This window comes from Pleurodeles waltl, chromosome 5 (assembly GCF_031143425.1).
Source record: "Pleurodeles waltl isolate 20211129_DDA chromosome 5, aPleWal1.hap1.20221129, whole genome shotgun sequence".
Lineage (NCBI taxonomy): Eukaryota > Metazoa > Chordata > Amphibia > Caudata > Salamandridae > Pleurodeles > Pleurodeles waltl.
Window position 1 is genome coordinate 695829929 of NC_090444.1, and position 18902 is coordinate 695848830.

General features: G+C 42.0%; 1 protein-coding gene across 1 annotated transcript in view; it reads left to right on the forward strand.

Moving 5' to 3' along the window:
• The window catches only part of SLC22A3 (solute carrier family 22 member 3), a 634522-nt gene that overhangs the window by 578044 nt on the left and 37576 nt on the right, over nt 1-18902 (forward strand). The window lies entirely within an intron of this gene.

Here is an 18902-nt window from a genome sequence, read left to right on the forward strand (position 1 = left end):
ACCTATCCGTTCTGTACAATAACAATAAGTCTAATCTAGCTAATGATTATGTCAATAAGGCACCTGCATAGGACAGAAAAGAACAAGAAAATTGCAAACATTTATAAATGTGAAAGTCATGCTACTCAGGCCTGGTTACAAGTTAGGCGGACTTTAAATCAACATGGCTTCCAAACAAATACATTTAGCATGAGAAAACAAAATTGATTTTTCTTTAATATGAATACATTGATTATAATCCAGCGACATATATGGGTGGCTCTCGTTAAAGTAAATATAGCCAGCTACTGCATTAGGTTAATATAATGCACAAAGATTAATACATTAACTATACATTGTATAATTTTGATACAAATTACGCTTCTCCAATCGCCCCTCTGATGGCTAGTATAGCCATCACGCAAATGAAATAAATCTTCTGAGACCCCGACAAAATGTTGTCAACTTCATCATCTTGACTTTTCCAACTACTTCATTTCGTAACAGCCTTACACTGCTTCTCTTCCATTTCAACTTCATCTCTCTCTTGATTTGCTTTCCTTCAACTACCACTTTTATTTAAAACCCTTGATAATATCAAATAGACTACAAAGCAAATGGCAATCATCAAAATAGTCCTCAATGTAGTACCTAAAATCCTGTACCTGTATTGCCAAGCCAACCACCTATAGCAGGGACTCCCTTTCAAACCGGTTCCCAGACACTAGTTGCTTCCAATGTCTTCATATTATGTTCTAGTCCAGTACAATTCTTCCAAAACTGTCCTATTTCCTTGCTTTTATCTGGGATAAAGGTACAAAATTGTTGAACCTTCAGCATCTTAGACTCCGCCTTCCTTCTCTAGCAAAACATCTGAGAGATGATTCTGCAAAACCACAGATCTGATAGTTATTTTAGTGTAACTAGCCAGTAAATGGCCAGCTGTATTAGTCACAAATCTGTCCACTATTGTAATCTTCGGATCACTTAAAACAGCTCCCACTAAAGGAATCATAGCTCCAAAGATGTCTCCTACTATTTGTAATGAACTAATACTGCATCTGCTTCTAATTGAAAATCCAGCATCTTGTGCATTTAGACTATCATGGTAAATCTTATGGGAAACTACAGCTAGATAACCGGTACCTGCCCAATTAGCAGGAGACCTGAAATAATCTTGGTATTTATACACATAATGAACTCCAGGGATAACAGGATCTTCTGCTGCAAGCACCTTATCAGTGCTATCTAGAACCTCAAACTTATATTCACACTGGCTCACTCCCATAAACTGATTGTGTATATACACAGGAGAGAGGACAGGAGTCACAATTTCCTTCCATGTTGCCATTCTAGATTTAACTTAGGATATACTCCTGTCTCCTTATACTTGTCTTCCTCTTTTTTCCATACATCTTTCATTATCTCTCCCCTCCGATGGTTCTATGGTGCATCATGGCTCTCCCATCTTCCAGATAATCAATTAATTTCTTCTCAGCAGTATTTATTAGACATGTTAGATTATGTCTATGAGCTCAGGCAGCATCTAGGTAAGTTGGGATTCTGAACAAATGCCAAACTGCCTTCATCTCCTTACCGTGGAGATTCAGGTGTTTGTACATAAGGACTTCTGAAAAGAACAAATCAAAATAATTTGTGAAACAATACTAGAGATGACCTTAATGAAATAAAAGGCCAAGCCGAGTCCCTCCAACAGGGCAACCTTGCTCTTTTCTATATCTTGAGTACTGGCTGTTTGTCTTCACTGACTCAACTCAAATGCATTTCACAAACTGTCCCTAAGGAAACCAACAGCCAGACTCGGCCTCAGTCTCTTTCAGCTCTTTGGGCACTCGTCCCTCCCCTAGTCACTTCTGGTCACGTTACTCGGCCCTTCACCAGGATCATCGTCTGCAACCACCTGTACATGAAGATGGTTCACTGTGGTTACTCCAGATTCACTCACCACAGGCTCAGGACTTACCACAATAAGACTGCATTACTTCTGCATTACTACTTGGCCACAGGTTGACTTGAGGCTCTTAAGGGTTTGCATGAATAAATGAAGGTGTTTTATAGAGTGCAACTGTCACTCCCAAAGGAGCATCCTGATGCTGTACAGACAATTAGTGAGGCTGCAAAATACATAGTTTAACAATTTAAAGCCCCAGGGGATCAGATTATCAGTGTGTTGCCAAATGCATTAGGAATACAGAAGATCCATGTTTTAGCTGCCTTCTAAACATTCCCTCAGTCAACAATGAGGATATATTGGAAGAAAATTCCAGACCTTAGCTCCCAGAACTGCAAATTATTGTCCTCCTCTAGTTTTGAGACAGATTGTGGGGACCTTGATTAAATTAGCATTTAAGGACCTAAGGGGTGCAATGGGATGTAATGAGAAACTCTAGTGGTTAAATATTCAGGCCCAGTGCTCTGTAGGTTCTGCACACTAGTAAAATTGTTTTTAAAAGCACCCTTTTATGTACTGGCAAGCAGTGCAGCGTTCTCAGGGCTGCAGATGCAGAAGCACAGCAGGGCAGTTTCAGGCAAGTCTGGCTGCAGTGTGTCAGACTATCTGTAACTTATGGATGGTTAATTTAAAGGAACTGAGAGAGCGTAGCTTATATAATCAATATTAACATGAAATGTTTATGAACTAGTGTGTAAGAATGCCGCATAGAAAATGTATTTATGTATTTTGCTAAATGCATGCTTGAAATGTGCCCACGGGGAGTGACCGCCAATATATACGGGGACTAATGAAAATGACTAATAATGATGAAATGTTATATTAAGGTATAGTTTTACACTAATTATTAAAGGTTATATGCTAAAGTTCTGCAAATAAATCATTAGGCCTTAGTTAGCATGAGTCGAGGCCTAGCTGCCTGGCTCTCATATTAAATGTGTTTTTCTAACGTGCAGTGTGCTGACTTGCTGAAGGACATGAACCCTTGTTTTTCCAAAGCTAGAAGATGAATGTAACTGTATTAGATCCGTTCTCGTGAAATTCGACTTGCTTGAAGAAACATTTTAACTGAGTGCAACAGTGTAGACTAATACCAGGTACAAGGTCGCCTGAACCGGTACAGACAATGGAGCCACTGACTGAAGATGTGCAAAGGACCACGAGAGGATTAAGTCATACCGGACATTCTACCCGCTGAAGACGTCAATCATAAGGACCAATAAACTACGTGAGAACTGTTATGGGGTGACAAATTTGATGAGCTAATTGAAACTTTATTGGAGGGAGATAGTGGGGTACTGACTCCAACCAATTAAATTTTAGGGGACTGTACAACGAAAAGGGGATAAAAACCATTGACACAAGGAAATTAGTTAGTTAGGGAGATGCTGATGCGATTTGCTATGACCCAGACACTTGTCACTCTGCATAGAGACTTTGCTGTTTGGTTCTTAAAACCAACCTTGCTTTATATTGCCCGTTTATACTTTACCTCCTTATGAGGGAAGTACCCTTTCTTACCTGAGCTGAGTTCCTGGCTGATGGCGAATCAACTGATGTCCTGAGGACGAAGACAGAATCTGTATGCTGACCCAATACGGAGGGTAACTATATGACAATGAAATTGTGGTTGTCTGTTTGCTTTTCCTTTCTAGGTACCAACTGCTTCTTTTGACAGAGGCCTTAGTTAGAGGTTTTCCAAATTGATGTTGCTAAATTGTTTTGCATGAAGCCCAACATGCTAATGCTAATTCGTGGATAGTTAAGGGGTTCATTGATCAGACGCAAATAGACAAATGACTGAATCTATACTTTGTTGAACAATGCACTAACATTACTTTGCTTAGGTTGATCTATGTTGATGCCGTGCTATGTTCTAATACTCTTGATTCTTGCTTGGATGAAGTCTTATCAGAGTTGCCATATCGTGACTATGCTATTGTGCTTCTTGGTCCTGAGATTAATAAACTTACTAGTAGAATTGTTATCAATAGGGAATAAATATCACAAAACGTACTAAACTGGTGTGGTGATTCATGACTGAAAGGTCATGGTGGTGTCCTGAGTCTTATTAAATGTCTTTGACTAAAGTGAATTGCCTTGTTATAATAAATATTGATGACGTTATTGACATATTGATTGACATGTTGATTAGCTATCTCGTCCTAAGGTGTCTTCAATCAGGGTCGAAAGATTCATTGGCCTAAAACGAGTCCTGAGTGTATAAATTAGTCATAAAGGGACGCATTAACAGTTCTGGTAGTAGAGCGACGGTTTGGCCCTTTGGGGACCCTAAGACGGAGGATCATTGTTTAGACTTGTTTTTAGAGATAATGCAAATTGGAGGTATGATGTGTTTCTAAATTCCCCATGACTTTCCTGGTATCTCGGAGCCTGCTTAAGTGAGTTGGGTATGTTCTCGACGTTCCAACATGTGTGGTGTAGAATTTGCGCTTGCTCAGCTTATGCATATTGCAGGTGATTTGTGAAGCTTGTGTGAATTTAGGCCAGATAATGTTGTTTTAGTAGGAGTGGGCGTACTCCGCAGTATGAGAGTAGGGAAGTCGGCGAACTTCATGTGAGTGTGGCGCTTGGTGCTCAAAAATTATCCACGTGGTTGTTGGTGATGTACGGACCTGTCGTGGTCTAAGACTCCGGAGTATATTGACAAGTGTAGGAGACACTTGGGTTTATGTTGTAATTTGTGCGTGGTTGACAAGTCGAGTTTGAGTCAAGGTGTGTGAGTGAAACCTTTGATGGAGATTTGGCAAGTTCTAAAGTGCACTAGGACGAACCATTGACAAGTCGAGAGTAGGATTTGCGGTCGAATTCTGCTTGCGAGTGCAGGAGCTTAGAAGGGGAGAGTAGCGGCCGAGGCTTCAAGTGAAATCTCTGTAAAGTTCTGAAGCGATTGTGTTACCCTTCCTGTAGTAAACCGGCAAATTTGGGTTTTGTTGTTAAAGGTGCTCGCAATATTTTGCATTAGTTTTGTACGGATCTAGTGTGAGGAGGACAAGCCGCAAGACTTTGTCAGTCGTAGTGTGTATGACGTCAGTTGAGCTGCGCTGGGATAGGTCAGTTGCCTAGAGGGGTCACGCATGGATTGGCAGCCGTCCGTGAGAGGCAATAGGTTGCGGAAAGTGGGTGAAGAGTGTTCTGGGAATTAAAGTCACTTCCTGATTAGATTCCAAGCAAAATAAAACACGCAAAAATGAAGTTTTTTCAAGGCTTTAAAGTGTGCCTTGAGGGGAGATACATTTATTGCAGCGAATGTAGGGGAGCCTACACGGCCTGAGGGTACTTCAGCTTATATCGTAATGGAGGAGAAGGAAGTCGTGCCATGTCTTTGGATAATGCAGTGGTGCACACTGACAGAGAAGGAGGGATGTTTAGCGTTTCCGGAGTAGGAACGTTTAATACAAGAATTTTAGAGAATTTGCGGATGATGTTAAGTGTGCAAAAACCGCCTCCGAGGCCAGCTCAGTATGAGGCATTAGCAATCTGGGATTTAATGGCCATATGACAGAGACAGCAGAAATTTGAGAGGAGAATGAAAAGAGCAGAAAAGACCTTAGCTGAGGCTAGATGGGATAACGAGACCAGGATGTGGAGAAGGGAAATAGTTGACGGCCTTAAAATGTTTCCGGCAATAACTCAAGAAGACGAGACGCAGGGAAACAGACAAGGGCTCTAGTAAAACAAAGAAGACTCAGAGGTCTTTGGTAGATGAAGAGGATTCAGACGATGAAGAGTTTCTTAATCAGTAGTTACATGATCGCCCGCCACCATATGCCATAAATGACAATACACAGAGCACTAGTGTGGGTTCTTAAGGTCCGGCACAGAATAAGGAATCACAAATGCAGTACAGACAAGTGATACAGTTTTGATAGAAAATGGTGTCAGTGTACCCACTGCGCCAGACACGCAGATACAGTTACAACCTCCGCCGATTCAGAGGCTCTATCCAGATGTCCCAGTACTAGAGACAACTACGAGTCTGATGGTGCCACCTGATCGAGTATACACTAGATCAAAGTTAGTGCAGATTGAGTCAACTCCACAATTGCTGCCTCAGCCGCAGCAACAGGTGGTTCCGAGTTACACTTCTGTTGTAGGATCGCATTCGGTAGCTACAGCACCTATGATGAATCAAGCAATGGGAGTTAATACTCCACAGGGTTTGGGACATGGACAGTCACCAGCTGCTATATCGTTGGTCCACCAGTATCTCTGTCTGCGCAAGGTAAGCTTGGCATATGTGATCAGGGAGTAATGACCCAGGAGGCGATAAGAGGAGGGTCTACCGGAAACCTGCAGGGAATGACACAGGGAAGTCAGTCAGCCGAAAGGCCTAGATCCTTGTTAGACTGTAGTCCGATTGGGGTTCCTTTGGAGACTATGAGGCAAGCAGGATTAGGTACGCTAACCCCACAGATAATGAGTACAAATACGACACGGACACCCATGGTGCAGTCTGGAAATATTTAGTTGCAAGGTTTAACAGCACAACAACTGAATGAGTGGTTAGATAAGCTCAACACTCCAAAGGCTACTACAGTAGACGCAGAAAAGTCAGAGAGAGAGGAATACCTGAATTTTGTGAGACTGGGTGTAGAAGCCACAGAACTAGTAGAAGGGACAATGGGAGTGAACAGATTAGAGTCATACACAGAAGCAGAGTTGAGGTACCTATGCCCTAAGATAACCAGAGAAGTGAGTAAGGTGCATCAGAGGTTGGTGAACCTGGCAGATAAATACGGCATAGACATAGAAAGTACTAAACATTTGAAGAGGCACTACAGGTTAGACTTTGAGCCTAAAGACTTCGAACACATGAGATCTACCGGGATGAAAGCACATCTTAAAGAGATACTGCAGAGTGCTCAGATTTGGGGAGCATTAGAAAAGTGGGAAGGCAGATGGGCAAAGAAGAGAGATAAAGAGAAAGGTGATGGTCCGGAACCAAAGCAGGCTAAAACCACACCGGACATGGGGACCATAAAAATGTTACCAATGAGAGAAACAGCTGGAGGAGTTTTAGTCCATGTACCGTGGTCTAGAGGTGACATTCCGTCATTCACTAATGATTATCCCAGGTTGAGGGAGAAGCCGATAGAGTGGTATCAGCAAACGGACAGGTTTGTGAAGCTTGCAGAATGTCTCTGGGAGGACTTGAATACCCTGTTTGAGATTATAGTTCCACCTGATTTATGGCTTGAGTGCAAGAGAGGTGTGGATTGGCCGACAGAGGAGGCGGCAAGAGATAAGGTTGCTGGAGCGCCGTCTGAAGAAGTGATGAAGTATTATTATAAAGTGATTGAGTTTCTGAAGCAGAAAGTGTCGCCGAAAGTTACAGATTGGCAGAAAATTGATCGAACCTTGCAGGAGGCCAAAGAGTCGATACATGCTTACTATGAGAGGTTGTTAAAGGCGTTCAAACATTATAGTAGCACTGAGGTCATAGAACCGAAAGACATGAATCACCTTGTGTTCAGGTTTGTTGAAGGGCGGAGACCAGAGATTAGTCTGATGATTAAGAATCATTTGATCTGTTGGCAAGCAAAGCCGATTGATGAGGTGTTGCAGTATGCGAAATACTGTAGTGATGAGATTGAGCTGAAACAGAGAAAGTTGAAGGAGAAAGTGATGGTGATGCAGATTAAGGCAGCGCAAGCAGGGATGCAGGGAAATGGAATCCAGCAGATGGTACAGCAACAACCGCAGGGAAATGGAATGTTTCAGGCACAGCCAAGAGGACGAGGTCGTGGAGGTTTTGTGAACAGGGGTCCGGATATTAAAACCGTTGAGGTTCAAAATGATGTGCAGGGGATGAAAAAGGTGTCGCCATGTCACACGTGCGGGGCGTGGGGCACTGGAAGTGGGAATGTCCAATGGTGGTGCAGGATGGTGTTGTTCAACAAAGGAATGATGTCGGTACATTTCAAAATGTGAGGGGTCCAAAAGTAAGGGGACAAAATTAGAACTTCCAGAATAACATGGTTCAGAGGCAGGGGTTACAGCCCATGCAGCAGATACAAATGCCACGTATCCAACCAGCACAGGTGCAACAAGTACAACAGCAGATTCCCATGGTACCTAGACAGCAGATGCAGATAACATTAGCTCCAATGGGACAGCAACAGGTGATGCTTCCTCAACAGGTCACCGGTCAAACAATGAGTCAAAATAACACAGTACAACAGTTCCCATTGCGTGGTGAGGATGGAATAAACGATGAATGGTCGGATGATTGTTCAGACAATGAGGAGTGCAGGCTTGCAGCGTCCCTAGAAGTAGATCAGAGGTGTCCCTATGTAGAGGGAAAGGTGATGGGACATAAGGTTTCGTTTTTAGTTGATACAGGAGCTACACGCTCTACAGTCAGAAGTGCAGAGGTTCCGAAATTGCTACTTTCGGGGCATACTATAAGGGTGGTAGGAGTAGCAAATCAGTTCCTGACAAACCAGATTACAGATCCGGTCCAAATTGAGATTGGTAACTTCCAGGGATTACATACATTTGTAGTCTATGATTCGAGTCCCGTATCCCTACTGAGAAGAGACTTACTGTGCAAGACAAGGTGCTCAATTACCTGTTCCAATGACGGGATTGAGGTGCAGAAAAACAGTGATGATGAAGGGGACGATATTCAGATCTCTGAGAGAGACGGAGATGGTAAATGAGGAATACCCTTTGATAACTTTATTCCCAATGCTCACAGTGAATGACATACCAGCTGACTTGCAGGGAACAGTGACAGAGAAAGTGTGGGACCTGACAGGAAAAGAAGTGGGGCTAATAAAAGGATTAGAACCAGTCAATGTAGAGGTAAAGCCAAATGCGGTGTTTCCCCAGGTACCGCAGTACCACATGGCACAAGATGTCCTTATACAAGTGACGCAGATAATTGCCGACTTTGTGAAACAAGGGGTTCTGAAAGAAGTATTGAGCAGCCTGTGTAATTCACCAATAATGGGTCTGAAAAAGCCTTGTGGGAAAGTTCGAATTGTTCAAGACCTGAGGAAAATAAATGAGATTGTGGTAAAATGTTGTCCCATAGTGCCAAATCCAGCAGTGATTATGTTTCAGGTTCCGTGTGATGCAGAGTGGTTCACAGTTGTGGACCTGTCTCAAGCATTCTTTTCGGTGCCTCTTCATGAGGACAGCCAATTTCTCTTCAGTTTCAAATTCCTGGATAAGGTCTACAGTTGGTGCAAAATTCCTCAAGGGTTTTCTGAGTCACCTTCCATCTTCAATCAGATATTGAAGAAGGATTTGGAGTCACTAGAATTGCCTTTTAGTTCAACTCTAGTTCAGTACATTGATGATTTGTTAATTGCGTCCAGAACAAAAGATGACTGCAGGTACAACACAATTGCCTTACTGAATCATTTGGGAAAGAATGGACATAAAGTGTCCCCAAAGAAACTGCAATACTGTCAGAAAGAGGTGAAGTATTAGGTCACCTGATTGAAAAGGGGTCTAGGAGAATATCCAAAGAAAGAGTTACAGCTATACTGCAGATGAATCCCCCGACAACAAAGAGAGATGTCAGGATGTTCCTGGGAATGGTAGGCTACTGTCGCCAGTGGATCCCCAGCTTCTCGATTATCTCTAAACCTTTAGTGAGGTTGACGGTTAAAGAAATTCAGGATGGCCCGGGTACTATAACCATAAGGCATTCATGGAATTGAGGGAAAGTATGTGCAGGGCACCAGCTTTAGGTATGCCTGATTACACAAAGCCATTTGTTTTATATTTTCATGAACGTGATGCTTGTTCTTTATCTGTCCTGACACAGGTCCATGGAGGTGCAAACCGCCCAGTAGCATATTTTTCAGCTACTTTGGAACCAGTCGCAGCAGCCTTACCAGGTTGTTTGCGCGCAGTTGCAGCAGTTGGTCAAAGCCTCACTCAGTGTGAAGGTATACTGATGGGACATCCCCTAACAGTAATGGTCCCTCACTCAGTTGAAATCCTGTTCACCCGAACCAAGACGCAGCATATGACAAATGCACGCCTTACAAGATATGAAACAATTATACTGGGGTCTCCAAATGTTTCCCTGAAACGATGTACTGTATTGAACCCGGCAACTTTGCTTCTTATTGAAAATATGAACATTGATGATGCTGAGGAAGTAGAACATGATTGTCTTGAGGTAACAGATCTGTGCACCAAGCCAAGGCCTGACATTAAAGATACTCAATTAGAGGAAAATGATTACATTATGTTTGTTGATGGTTCATGCTCGAGAGACGCAGTAGGAGTATTGAGAGCTGGGTATGCTGTGTGTACAATCACCGGTATCTTAGAAGCTTCCTGGCTCGAAAGAGTATACTCCACTCAAGTGGCAGAATTAATTGCTCTTACTAGGGCATGCCACGCAGCTGAAATCCTGAAAGTCACTATCTGTACTGACAGCAGATATGGGTTTGGAATTGTACATGATTTTGGCCATCTATGGTCCCAGAGGGGTTTCATGACCTCATCTGGTTCTCCAGTGAAAAATGGCGAGACAATTAAGGATTTGTTGCACGCGATTCAGTTACCTCTTGAAATTGCTGTGGTGAAATGCAATGCCCATAATAAATCACAAGACTTCGTGTCAATGGGAAATGGAAATGCAGATCAAGTCGCAAGGTTTTGTGCATTGAACTGTATATCGTTTTGAGATCAGTGGGAATTGTTACCAGAAACTGAAAATGAAACGTGCACAGCATATGCGTTGAGAGTAGTTGACACTTTAGACAAGTTCAAATCTTTGCAGGGACGTGCCAGTAAAGAGGAGAAACACTCCTGGCAAAGAATGCAATGTGTACAGAGATCCGATGACTTGTGAGTCTCAGAGGAGGGGAAAATGGTTTTGCCAAACAGTCTTTTGTCACAGTTTGCAAGGTTTTACCATGGTCAAGCACATGTTGGGAGAGACGCAATGATCAGGTTATTCAAAATTGATTGGTTCAATCCGAAATTCAGACAAGCTGCAGAGGTTATCTGTCACAGGTGCATCATCTGTCAGCAGATGAATGCGGGGAAAGGGAGCGTGGTGAATTTGAGCCACATAGGGAGAGCTGTAGGTCCAATTAGCAGGATGCAGATGGACTTTCTTGAGATGCCTGTGTGTGGAGGCTTGAGGTATGTGTTGGTGATTGTGTGCGTTGTCAGTCACTTGATTGAAGCTCACCCTACACATAGGAATGACAGCCTCACAGTAGCAAAACTGCTGCTTAGGGAACTAATACCATGTTTCGGGTTTCCGATCTCTTTAGAATCAGATTGGGGCAAACACTTCGACAATGAGGTGATTACGCTCTTGTGTGCCGCATTGAACATTGAACAGAAGTTGCATTGTAGCTATCGCCCTGGAGCATCAGGATTAGTGGAACAGATGAATGTTACCTTGAAGTCGAGAATGGCAAAGATGTGCGCAGCTACCAATTTGAAATGGCCAGATGCATTGCCCTTAGTGTTGATGTCAATAAGAAACACACCCGACAAGAAAACAGGATTGTCTCCTCACAAAATTCTTATGGGTCGAGCTATGAGATTGCCCGCAGTGCCTGCGAATGCTCTTGTGAATATCACGGATGATATGGTGTTGGACTACTGCAAGGGTCTGGCTGACGTGGTCCGCTCTTTTTCTCACCAGGTGGAGGCCACCACATTGCCACCGATAAGTGATCCAGCTCACACCCTGAAAGCCGGTGACTGGGTTGTTGTCAAGAAACATGTGAGGAAGTTGTGTTTGGAGCCACGTTGGAAGGGGCCATATCAAGTAATACTGACAACTACCACAGCTGTTAAATGTGCAGGTCTTCCGAATTGGATACATGCCAGTCACACAAAGAAGGTGACGTGTCCAATTGATGAGGAACTTGAGTTGTCCAAAACAACAGCTGCAGAAAAGGAAGTGTCAGGGCCGGAGAGTATTCAAAGGGGAACTGAGACTGAAGGAAAGCCTGCTGAGGACGGCTTAGTCACTCAAACAGTAAACAAGTTCCAGAGAGGTGAGAGTGAGCCTATCTCAGCCGAGGCAGCAGGGGAACCGAGACAAGGAGAGGTTCTGTCAGACGCAGATCAATACGGGTTTGAAGATGAGCCCATAACAGACCCTGAAGGCGAGGGAAGTGAGGCAGAAGGAGGTCGAGGTGTTCTGACTCCTCCTGAGCTGCTTGCAGGTCCATCAAGAGAAAAACCATAGCACAAGAGGAGAGCACTGTTCAACGTCCTGAAAGACCAAGGCGAAAGAAAACACTTAAAGGAGATAACTAGCCGGAGCCACAAGCTGCAGGGGAGAAAGTGATCCCTAATGACACAATAGAGGAAGAGGTTGATTCAACCAGGAAAGAAGATCTCAGTGAAGGAGAGTTACAGGGTGACCGCAAACTGAAAAGAAAGAGAATCTCAAACAGAAGGTACGCAGGTCCTGAATGGGCGTATGCAACATCAGCTGAATGGCAACAAGAATTCTTGGTGTTTTGTTTTGATAGAGAGGTTCCAGGTCAATACTATGGCACCTGAATTCAACGTTAGAAAGAGACTGTGTTTAACTTGAAATTGAAGAAAGCTGAGAAAAGAGACTGATCACGGATGTGACACTGATAACCTGAATTGACTCTGAAAAACCGATTATGACAAACTGCTAAACCTGATTTGACAAAAGGGTCCTGGAGTGAGTGAAACGCTGTAAATACTTGCTAAAAAAGAGAGACTTTGCATTGGAAAAAAAAAAAAAGAGAGCTTCCTATATCGTCCTCAAGTTGATTGTTTGCTTTGTATTATTCTACCTTCTGATTCTATAAAGATCATGAGTTACACTAGGGATAATAGTAGTAACGGTAGGACTCGTGCATGTTTAGCTATTGGTGTGGGAATTATGTGTGCAATAATAATTATAAGTGTGATTGTGGGAATGCCATTGGCGGATAAGAAAGTGACTAACAATGCTTCAACTCCTGAAACTACTACACTAACACCGTGGGAAAAGTTTGAGCGGGATACTAAATACTTGTATGAGGGTATTAATTCAAAGGGGGAACTATCTACTAATGTCTTCTATCGCTTGCTGAATGAGTATGTTGACACAATGGATGCGAGAAATTGCTATGTGTGCACAAAGATTCCTTCGTCAGTACAAGAAGGGGGTTACTTATCATAGTCTGCCACTAATTTACGGAATAATCTGTAGTTTGCTATTAACGAGATTCTATAATCAAGAACATATGCAATACTTCTATTCTAGATGTAGTTTTTTCTTTTGTGCCTGTGATTGAGTTTCTAAACAAATTAGCTAAAGAACACAGCATAAAATTAGTTGGGGGGTTTCTTTGAGCCAACACTGACATTTGGAACAGATTATGCGCACCGCAATAATCTAACCTGCTTACTAACACCTGTAGAGAAAAGCATCTTAGATCACACTGATGATAGACGCAAAGCACTGAAAGAAAGGCTAGAAAAGGGTTTAGAAAAACGCACGTTTGCAAATGATTATGCTTACACCGCAATAAAGACACAGGGCAAATTAGCTATAGACGCATTGCATATAGCTAGGCTTTGCATATATAGGCCAAAATCTGAGCTTGATACTTTGTTTGTGGGAACGAGTGAGTGCAGGCATGTGTTTTTGTTTCAGAGTAATTGGACATTCATGTTAAATGGACAGGATCCACCAATCCCTGGGATCTATTATATATGTGAACTTAATGCTTATTACCGTCTCCCTAAGGGATGGTATGGGACATGTTATTTGGGAATAGTTTTCCCAAAGATCTACCAGATTGATGACTTAAAACAAATTCCTAAAATGTCTGAATTACATCATGCTAGACAAAAGAGAGAGACAGCTGCTGCTGTTGTAGGTGACATATTTGGAGCCATAATTCCTTCAGTAGGGGTTATCTTAAACTCCATAAAGATATGAAAGTTGTCTACTATTGTGGATAACATGCTGACAAACTTCACAGGGACATACTCCTGATGGATACTGAACTTGCTGCGGAGAGGGCTATGACTCTTCAAAACAGGCTTGCTTTAGATATTCTTTTAGCAAAGAGTGGCAGAGTCTGTAAGATGCTTAATGAGCGCCATTGTTGTGCGTTCATTCCTGATAACACCAAAAAGATTAGAGGTATGCTAACTAACTTAACAGTGGAGTGTGGGAAAAGGTTGGGAAAGGAATTACCAAAGTAGGGAACTGGTTTAGTAGTATTTGGAATGGGGTATTTGCAAAGATAATAGGGGGTATACAGATTGTTCTAATTTGCCTATTGGGACTGTGGTTATCATGCAAAATTAATAAAAGAATCAAAAGAAATTTGGTAAAATTAAATAAAAGAAAAGAAAAAAAAGAAAAGGAGAAAATGTTCAAAGAAATTTGGGAAAAATCACATAGAGAGGACGAAATTGAAATGCGTACTGTAAAGAAAATGAAAGGTTGTGAAGGGAAAGGTTATGTGTGATGACAAGTGTCATCAGAGAAGGGACTGAGAGAGCGTAGCTTATATAATCAATATTAACATGAAAGGTTTATGAACTAGTGTGTAATAATGCCGCATAGAAAATGTATTAATGTATTTTGCTAAACGTGTGCTTGAAATGTGCCCACAGGGAGTGGCCGCCAATGAATACGGGGAGTAATGAAAATGACTAATAATGACGAAATGTTATATTAAGGTATAGTTTTACACTAATTATTAAAAGGTTATATGCTAAAGTTCTGCTAATAAATCATTAGGCCTTAGTTAGCATGAGTCGAGGCCTAGCTGCCTGGCTCTCATATTAAATGTGTTTTTCTAACGTGCAGTGTGCTGACTTGCTGAAGGACATGAACCCTTGTTTTTCCAAAGCTAGAAGCTGAATGTAACTGTAGTAGATCCATTCTCATGAAATTCGACTTGCTTGAAGAAACATTTTAGCTGAGTGCAACAGTGTAGACTAATACCAGGTAGACGGTCGCCTGAACCGGTACAGACAATGGAACCACTGACTGAAGATGTGCAAAGGACCACGAGAGGATGAAATCATACCGGACATTCTACCCGCTGAAGACGTCAGTCATGAGGACCAATAAACTACGTGAGAACTGTTATGGGGTGACAAATTTGATGAGCTAATTGAAACTTTATTGGAGGGAGATAGTGCGCACCGACCCCAACCAATTACATTTTAGGGTACTGTACAACGAAAAAGGGATAAAAACCCTTGACACAAGGAAATGAGGTAGTTAGGGAGATGCTGATGCGATTTGCTATGACCCAGACACTTGTCACTCTGCATAGAGACTTTGCTGTTTGGTTCTTAAAACCAACCTTGCTTTATATTGCCCGTTTATACTTTACCTCCTTATGAGGGATGTACCCTTTTACTGTTTCTTACCTGAGCTGAGTTCCTGGCTGATGGCGAATCAACTGATGTCCTGAGGACAAAGACAGAATCTGTATGCTGACCCAATATGGAAGGTAACTATATGACAATGAAATTGTGGTTGTCTGTTTGCTTTTCCTTTCTAGGTACCAACTGCTTCTTTCGACAGAGACCTTAGTTAGAGGTTTTCCAAATTGATGTTGCTAAATTGTTTTGCATGAAGCCCAACATGCTAATGCTAATTCGTGGATAGTTAAGGGGTTCATTGATCAGACGCAACTAGACAAATGACTGAATCTATACTTTGTTGAACAAAGCACTAACATTACTTTGCTTAGGTTGATCTATGTTGACGCCGTGTTATGTTCTAATATTCGTGATTCTTGCTTGGATGAAGTCTTATCAGAGTTGCCATATCATGACTATGCTATTGTGCTTCTTGGTCCTGAGATTAATAAACTTACTAGTAGAATTGTAATCAATAGGGAATAAATATCACAAAACATACTAAACTGGTGTGGTGATTCATGACTGAAAGGTCATGGTGGTGTCCTGAGTCTTATTAAATGTCTTTGACTAAAGTGAATTGCCTTGTTATAATAAATATTGATGACGTTATTGACATATTGATTGACATGTTGATTAGCTATCTCGTCCTAAGGTGTCTTCAATCAGGGTCGAAAGATTCATTGGCCTAAAACGAGTCCCCGAGTGTAAAAATTAGTCATAAAGGGATGCGTTAACAGAACCAACACACATCCTGCTACAGTAGTCCTAATGTGAGGCTATTAAAGCAGTGGCAACTGTTTTCCTGGAAGCCAATGGAAGAAAAATCAAATAACTTTTTCAAAGATTTGATGAGACCAAAGCAAGTGCCTGCCACTGTAGTTGCTTGAGGCTGAAAGGCTGTATCGAATTTTACTCAGAGTTTGGAAACCTAGATCAAAGGTGGGTGGGGTGGCGTAGAATTATGCCACCATAACGTGAGGTCAAAAGAATTAGATCTTCCAAAAAGCATGATTTCCATTTTATTGGTGTAGTATTTGAGGTGGTTGGTTTGCATCCACAGTCAGGCAGTTTTTATAATTGAGTTCTGAACTCAAGAATTTTTTATCTGATGACAGCATCAATTGTGTGTTGTCAGCATAGGAGGTAACAACAATGCCAAACGATTAAATCAAAGTAAAGGGGCCATAACAATATTTAATAGTGGTGGGCTAAAAGAGGAGCCCTGGGGCATACCTGAATTAATAGACTTTTCTGGAGAAAGAAGGAGCCTAACATAGCCACCCTGAAGAAGCAGAGGGGAGTGAAGGTTAGGTGACTGTGGTTGCGGACCAAATGGCAAGCATCACAAATTCCTCATTTGGACCACACTAGCTTGGTATGAGAAGCCTGCACCCAGTCTAGTAGTCCACCACACTCAACAGGGATATTGGTCACTATGATAACCTGGTAGGGTTCTTCCCAATGTGATTTCTGAATGTGCTTCTTGATGAGGACCCACTCCCCCGGACTGTGGCCAGGGCACTGTTGCTGATGCTGATGCAGGAGGACAGTGGCAGCTTCTCCTTGGTGAGAGACAGAAGACATCACATTAGGCAATCCCTGGCAGTAGTTGAGAATCATATCATCTCTGATATTTACAAGTGGATTTGCAGGCACGGCAGGCACCTTACGGCCCTCCTCATGAAGGCCTCATGGGGCAGTAGACCTATTTGCCAATCAGCGAGTCCTTTGGAGACTCATTAGCATCTAAGGCAAGATATCTGGCTATTTCAGAGAGCGAGATACATGTTCGCCAGCCAGGACCTTCAATGTCCAATTCACCTGCTTCAAAGTGTCTGACGCTTCAGGTCAATGACTACAGTGCAGTCGTTCTTCCACCTGCACAGCCACACAGAACATTCTTAGGACATCATTACTAAAATGAGCTCCTCTGTCCGACTCAAGAGAAACCAGAAACCCAAACCTCTGTATGAATTCACTGGTTGTCATTCACTTCACCTTCTATTTATGGACAACTCTGTTCTACCTCTAAGACTGCACCAAGTATGCATTCTTCATCCCCCACAGGCACCGTCATTGTTATTGATTGGAACCATAAGATGCATCAAAGACTGGGACCTGTTGGAAAGTGGCTTGATTCTCAAAAGTCTCTTCTGAAATCCCTGCTGTGCAAGCTTAGTTTGGGCCAGCATTAACTTCTCCGTAAGTCATTTTTGCTTCATTTACTGCTCATCACTGCAATACTTTGCATAACAAAGTATCCCATCAAAAGGCTTAATTTTGTCAACAAAACACATTCTGCTGAATATGCAATCTAATCCCAGGATGCAACCCAAGAACAAACTGAAATTGTTCACATCACCCCATTCTGGATTATTAGCACTGCTGTGCTGCCTTAACACTTGCAACAAACGCTCATGGTAACCATGCACCAACCCCCTAGCGTTCTGAATAGTTTTATTGATTTTCAGCCAGTTAATTTCCTTTTGTGGTATTTTCCCCTTCAAAAAAGTAATCACCTGATAATACTTATCCATCACTGTAGGACATGGTGCATTTGTCACAGCCACTCTCTGGAGTTTGGCACTAAGCTACTATTTCAACACTTTTCATTCAGCCAATAAGTCACAAGGAACCACAATGTCGTAAAATGTATTCAAATACTCTCACAAAACCTTCAAAATGTTGACAAATTTATCAACCCGAGTGTACCACAATTTGGGATTCTCCTTCAATTTTAGGGACTGATTTGTAAATGTTGGAAGATCACCTCAGCTGCAGGGCACAAGCACGTATCCCCTTTCACCTTCCCTTCCTTAGTGTGAACATCTGTCCTGTTAACCGGTGTGGGAGAGCTGGAGGTATCTATCACTCAACTATCCCACTTCTGTATGCTAATAACCAATTCTTTCATATGAATCTCCATCCCAGAAGTCCTCATGTTTATAATTGTTTCTTCATCCACATTAGTCCTGAAACTCTTTAAGGTGGAGATCCTACGAATAATAACATTGTACTTGTTTCCTAAATCTGCCACCTTGTCATTTGCCTGTACAACACGATGAGTGATATCTTTGCTTAAATATGAGCTTATTTTCCCAGTACCTATCAATATATTTCAGATCTAAATTCCTTTTAATGTGTTTATCTAATTCTATAAGCAACCTACGAACATCTAATGGTCCTAGATTTAGCAAAGACATTTTTCACTATGCATCTCCCCTGTATTGCCACTTTCCAGAGAAATTTGTAAATCAGGCACCATCAGACGAGAGAAAAGAATAAGAAGCTTCCAAACATTTACAAATGTGAAAGGTGTGTTATTTGGGCCTGGTTACAGACAAGGCTAACTTTAAACCAATATGTCTTCTACTTCCAAGCAAATACAGTTAGCATGAGTAAATTGCATTGATTAGCTATTAAAGAAAACATGTTTCGGAAATGTAGAAAAAGGTGTCTCCTTCTACTGCATTTGGTTAATATAACGCACACGGGTTAATACGTTAAACATGCTCCGCTGTTTAGCCTTTCACTTCTACTAACTCTACCCTTTATAGATTTGGACTGTCGC